This window comes from Atractosteus spatula, chromosome 10 (genome assembly GCF_055471065.1).
Source record: "Atractosteus spatula isolate fAtrSpa1 chromosome 10, fAtrSpa1.hap1, whole genome shotgun sequence".
NCBI classification, from domain to species: Eukaryota; Metazoa; Chordata; class Actinopteri; order Semionotiformes; family Lepisosteidae; genus Atractosteus; species Atractosteus spatula.
Genome location: NC_142715.1, coordinates 5,479,948 through 5,485,947, shown reverse-complemented (window position 1 = coordinate 5,485,947; position 6,000 = coordinate 5,479,948). Strand labels below are relative to the sequence as shown.

At 54.6% G+C, this 6,000-nt stretch overlaps 5 non-coding genes across 5 annotated transcripts; 1 reads left to right on the top strand and 4 right to left on the bottom strand.

Moving 5' to 3' along the window:
* Nucleotides 1-558: 558 nt before the first annotated feature.
* Nucleotides 559-631, bottom strand: trnav-cac (transfer RNA valine (anticodon CAC)). The gene has a single exon. It is a non-coding gene; the product is annotated as a tRNA-Val (tRNA).
* A 1,385-nt stretch (nucleotides 632-2,016) lies between these two features.
* On the bottom strand, nucleotides 2,017-2,089 carry trnav-aac (transfer RNA valine (anticodon AAC)). The gene has a single exon. It is a non-coding gene; the product is annotated as a tRNA-Val (tRNA).
* Nucleotides 2,090-2,198: 109 nt separating this feature from the next.
* Nucleotides 2,199-2,271, bottom strand: trnaf-gaa (transfer RNA phenylalanine (anticodon GAA)). Its single transcript has one exon. It is a non-coding gene; the product is annotated as a tRNA-Phe (tRNA).
* A 1,028-nt stretch (nucleotides 2,272-3,299) lies between these two features.
* On the top strand, nucleotides 3,300-3,371 carry trnad-guc (transfer RNA aspartic acid (anticodon GUC)). Its single transcript has one exon. It is a non-coding gene; the product is annotated as a tRNA-Asp (tRNA).
* A 620-nt stretch (nucleotides 3,372-3,991) lies between these two features.
* trnav-cac (transfer RNA valine (anticodon CAC)) lies at nucleotides 3,992-4,064 on the bottom strand. The gene has a single exon. It is a non-coding gene; the product is annotated as a tRNA-Val (tRNA).
* Nucleotides 4,065-6,000: the final 1,936 nt, after the last annotated feature.

Here is a 6,000-nt window from a genome sequence, read left to right as displayed (position 1 = left end):
CGTGTACAAGAAACAAGCCAGTGTGTGTGTGTGCCCTGGTGATTCTGGGAGAAAGATCGAACCTGGGCTAAAAGAGAGGGGGCTTAGCCCTCTTCCATTTGCTAGTTCAAAGTTCTACAACCCATTTGTATCTGCTAGGCGGCACAGTCGTCGTGCACAAAGAACGCTTTGAAAAGCGTCAAAAGCAAGTCATTCCGAGTTGGTCGTTTGTGTTTTCCGTTCAGACGCGAAATGCTGAAATGATCTCTCGGCTCCTCGGTTGTCATTTCTGCTCCGTAAAGGAATCACAGCACGCGTCGGCTTCCAGCACGGTGGGTCGGGACACGATGCCGGGGGTCGGAGAGAGCGATGTCTTCCTCGTTAGTATAGTGGTGATTATCCCCACCTGTCACGCGGGAGACTGGGGTACATCAGGACGCGCATTGAAGTGAAAGCAGGATGCGCTGCGACATGCACTGTGCAGATCCCGCCACACTGAGAGGTGAGTGGGTCTGTTCGATCACAGCGCTAGGCGAATCCCCAATCCCCTTTTGTGCGTGGCGACAAAAGAAGCCGGTCTGTTTCCGCCCGGTTTCGAACCAGGGACCTTTCGCGTGTGAGGCGAACGTGATAACCACTACACTACGGAAACGGTGGCAAACCATGCCCAGCGCCCCAGTGCTGAGCTTCGTCAATGCGATTCAGCTGCTTCCAGTGCCTTTATTGGAGTGCGCTGATGGACCGTGCTCTCTCTCCAGAGACCAGCACGCCTGTCATGGACGGAGCAGGAAAGGCGGCGCCACATTCTACAGCCCTCTACACGCAATCGACGAAATCGGGCTACTGAAGTGGAGAAAATCGCCTCTCCAGAAAGTGCAAATATCATCTTGGAGAATATAAATCCTATTGCCGAAGGTCAGCCCTGTCTACCAGAGTAACCCTCCCACCTCCTGCAGCGATGATCAGCTCGTCTCACACGCGAGAAGTCTTCGGTTGGAAACAAGCGCCCCCTCTTCTCGCGCGTTTTGCACGTTCGAGTGGTTTTAATGCGGCTCCTTCGTACACGGTGCTGATCTTTTGGAAAGCAGGAGGCAAAACTGACACGTTCCCATACCAGGAGTATGGAGTTTTCAACCCGAGCCACCTGGGTGAAAACCAGGAATCCTAACCGCTAGACCATATGGGAGCACACAACCCCGCTGTTCCGGGCATCATGCAAGCAAACTACATAAATATGAGAAAACACGCAAGAGAGTTGTCACTCAGAGTGTCCAAGGGTCGATGTATACTGGGGCTCAGTTGAAATGCAACGTCAGGACTTTTCCGAATTAGGTCACACGAAGAGAGCACAGCCTTTTCCGCCCTGCCACGTGTGTATCGGTATCCCGCCGTGATCGTATAGTGGTCAGTACTTTGCGTTGTGGTCGCAACAACTCCGGTTCGAATCCGGGTCACGGCAGAATAGGGGCGTCTGCTTTTACTACTTGCGCGAATGAAGGCAAAAAAAAGCCAATCGATGTGAACGAACGGCGCTTTACAGAGGAGTACTGCCTGACTGGATCGTTGATAAACGACAGAGGCCACTCCGACCTCTTCTCGGTTTTCTTCAATGACTTACTAAGGATCTTCTTCACATTCGCCCATGCAGGGGAAGCCAGTTACACCAAAGCAAACGCAGGAAAGTGCATTTCAAGCAGAGACCAGGAGGGACTTGTTTACACCGAGAGTGGTCGGAGAATGGAACAATGCGCCCAGCCCTGTTGCTGGAGCCGATTCTTGATGAGATCTTGGGCTCACTAAGAGGCCCCCGCTGGATGCTAATCTTTCTGTTGTTCTTGCAGGTCCTGCGCTGCTTTTGAGCCGACAGAGCTCGTCCTGGTCTGTCGGCACAGCCCAATTGCAAATGATCGGCTCCGCGTACAGAAGGAACGTGCGTTTGGTACAAGAGTGCATGAAGGCACCGGACGTAAATACATTGGAAACAAATGACCGGTCGCTCAAGACCTCTGTGAAGTACAGGAGCATGCAAAAAGAGGCTGTTTCCGCCCGGTCTCGAACCGGGGACCTTTCGCGTGTTAGGCGAACGTGATAGCCGCTACACTACGGAAACCTGCAGGGATCGCTGCTGGTGTCTCGCTTGCGTTTCGGGCTGAGAAAGGGAAGCGTCACTTTAGACAGGGGGCGCTGGAGAGAGGAACAAAGGGCGCGATGAAACAAAATGCCGAAACCCGGGATCGAACCAGGGACCTTTAGATCTTCAGTCTAACGCTCTCCCAACTGAGCTATTTCGGCAGTGCAGAGAGCTCACAGCCACCTGCTCCAGCCTTCCTGTGTTGGGGCATGAGCGCACCAAGAGGAGCGGGAGAGTGTTGCAGGAACGTCACTCAGAAGGAAAGCCACCCAGCTGCGCCCTCTGAGCTCTGTCCAGCGCATCTTCCTCGCATGGACTCCTGCCTGCGACGGGCAGGAAACAATTAGCAAGAACAGAACAGCACCCCATGGGTGTCTCATGACCACACCTTAGGTTGTGACACGTGCAGGTGTGAGGGGTTGCCGGGCTACTCTGGAGCAGAGCTTGGGCGGAGGGGGGGCGGGAAAGCAGACAAAGAGGTGACACCTCAAGGTCTGCACGATCACAGCTCTCCGCCGCCCCAGGCTTCCGCTCGATAAGCTACTGGACACACCCGCCCCTCCTCACACAGACCGTGGAAAAGCCCCCGAGTGGGAGGGCTCTCTCTTCCTCCCAGGAGCTCTTGGACACGACGCACAGACAGAGCGCGGGGAGCCGCCGCCTGCAAACACGGCTCCAGGCAGGACTCCACTCCGCAGGAGCCGCAGAGCAGAGGAGATGGGGGCAGCTTAGCTCCTGTGCAGAGACCTGAGCTGTTGTTGCTGCGGACGCTGTCTTTTCTGTTCTCGGGGTAGGAGTGAATGTTGAGTTGCCCTTAGAAATGAAGCAGAGCACTTCAACGGCACGGTTGTGTGTGTGTGTGCGTGCGCCCTGGTGATTCTGGGAGACAGATCGAACCTGGGCTAAAAGAGAGGGGGCTTAGCCCTCTTCCATTTGCTAGTTCAAAGTTGTACAACCCATTTGTATCTGCTAGGCGGCGCAGTCGTCGTGCACAAAGAACGCTTTGAAAAGCGTCAAAAGCAAGTCATTCCGAGTTGGTCGTTTGTGTTTTCCGTTCAGACGCGAAATGCTGAAATGATCTCTCGGCTCCTCGGTTGTCATTTCTGCTCCGTAAAGGAATCACAGCACGCGTCGCCTTCCAGCACGCTGGGTCGGGTCACGATGCCGGGGATCGGAGAGGGCGATGTCTTCCTCGTTAGTATAGTGGCAAGTATCCCCGCCTGTCACGCGGGAGACCGGGGTTCGATTCCCCGACGGGGAGCAGAAAGCTTTTCTTTTACCTCCTTAGAGAAAGGACTGCCTTTCACTTCTCTGTTTTCTTTCACAGCGTCGTGCACCTTTTCATTGCTCTCGCTTTCAGAGCCTCCGCACGGCACACGACTCGACATCAGGAAGCACATTGAAGTGAAAGCAGGAAGCGCTGCGACATGCACTGTGCAGATCCCGCCACACTAAGAGGTGAGTGGGTCTGTTCGATGCACAAAGAACCCATTGATAAGCGTCAAAGGCAAGTCATTCCGAGTTGGTCGTTTGTGTTTTCTGTTCAGACGCGAAATGCTGAAATGATCTCTCGGCTCCTCGGTTGTCATTTCTGCTCCGTAAAGAAATCACAGCACGCGTCGGCTTCCAGCACGGTGGGTCGGGACACGATGCCGGGGGTCGGAGAGAGCGATGTCTTCCTCGTTAGTATAGTGGTGATTATCCCCACCTGTCACGCGGGAGACTGGGGTACATCAGGACGCGCATTGAAGTGAAAGCAGGATGCGCTGCGACATGCACTGTGCAGATCCCGCCACACTGAGAGGTGAGTGGGTCTGTTCGATCACAGCGCTAGGCGAATCCCCAATCCCCTTTTGTGCGTGGCGACAAAAGAAGCCGGTCTGTTTCCGCCCGGTTTCGAACCGGGGACCTTTCGCGTGTGAGGCGAACGTGATAACCACTACACTACGGAAACGGTGGCAAACCGTGCCCAGCGGCCCAGTCCTGAGCTTCGCCAATGCGATTCAGCTGCTTCCAGTGCCTTTATTGGAGTGCGCTGATGGACCGTGCTCTCTCTCCAGAGACCAGCACGCCTGTCATGGACGGAACAGGAAAGGCGGCGCCACATTCTACAGCCCTCTCCACGCAATCGGCGAAATCGGGCTACCGAAGTGGAGAAAATCGCCTCTCCAGAAAGTGCAAATATCATCTTGGAGAATATAAATCCTATTGCCGAAGGTCAGCCCTGTCTACCAGACTAACCCTCCCACCTCCTGCAGCGATGATCAGCTCGTCTCACACGCGAGAAGTCTTCGGTTGGAAACAAGCGCCCCCTCTTCTCGCGCGTTTTGCACGTTCGAGTGGTTTTAATGCGTCTCCTTCGTACACGGTGCTGATCTTTTGGAAAGCAGGAGGCAAAACTGACACGTTCCCATACCAGGAGTATGGAGTTTTCAACGCGAGCCGCCTGGGTGAAAACCAGGAATCCTAACCGCTAGACCATATGGGAGCACACAACCCCGCTGTTCCGGGCATCATGCAAGCAAACTACATAAATATGAGAAAACACGCAAGAGAGTTGTCACTCAGAGTGTCCAAGTGTCGATGTATACTGGGGCTCAGTTGAAATGCAACGTCAGGACTTTATGAATTAAGTCACACGAAGAGAGCACAGCCTTTTCCGCCCTGCCCCGTGTGTATCGGTAACTCGCCGTGATCGTATAGTGGTCCGTACTTTGCGTTGTGGCCGCAACAACCCCGGTTCGAATCCGGGTCACGGCAGAATAGGGGCGTCTGCTTTTACTACTTGCGCGAATGAAGGCAAAAAAAAGCCAATCGATGTGAACGAACGGCGCTTTACAGAGGAGTACTGCCTGACTGGATCGTTGATGAACGACAGAGGCCACTCCGACCTCTTCTCGGTTTTCTTCAATGACTTACTAAGGATCTTCTTCACATTCGCCCATGCAGGGGAAGCCAGTTACACCAAAGCAAACGCAGGAAAGTGCATTTCAAGCAGAGACCAGGAGGGACTTGTTTACACCGAGAGTGGTCGGAGAATGGAACAATGCGCCCAGCCCTGTTGCTGGAGCCGATTCTTGATGAGATCTTGGGCTCACTAAGAGGCCCCCGCTGGATGCTAATATTTCTGTTGTTCTTGCAGGTCCTGCGCTGCTTTTGAGCCGACAGAGCTCGTCCTGATCTGTCGGCACAGCCCAATTGCAAATGATCGGCTCCGCGTACAGAAGGAACGTGCGTTTGGTACAAGAGTGCATGAAGGCACCGGACGGAAATACATTGGGAACAAATGACCGGTCGCTCAAGACCTCTGTGAAGTACAGGAGCGTGCAAAAACAGGCTGTTTCCGCCCGGTCTCGAACCGGGAACCTTTCGCGTGCTAGGCGAACGTGACAGCCGCTACACTACAGGGATCGCTGCTGGTGTCTCGCTTGCGTTTCGGGCTGAGAAAGGGAAGCGTCACTTTAGACAGGGGGCGCTGGAGAGAGGAACAAAGGGCGCGATGAAACAAAATGCCGAAACCCGGGACCGAACCAGGGACCTTTAGATCTTCAGTCTAACGCTCTCCCAACTGAGCTATTTCGGCGGTGCAAGCTCACAGCCACCTGCTCCAGCCTTCCTGTGTTGGGGCATGAGCGCACCAAGAGGAGCGGGAGAGTGTTGCAGGAACGTCACTCAGAAGGAAAGCCACCCAGCTGCGCCCTCTGAGCTCTGTCCAGCGCATCTTCCTCGCATGGACTCCTGCCTGCGACGGGCAGGAAACAATTAGCAAGAACAGAACAGCACCCCATGGGTGTCTCATGACCACACCTTAGGTTGTGACACGTGCAGGTGTGAGGGGTTGCCGGGCTACTCTGGAGCAGAGCTTGGGCGGAGGGGGGGCGGGAAAGCAG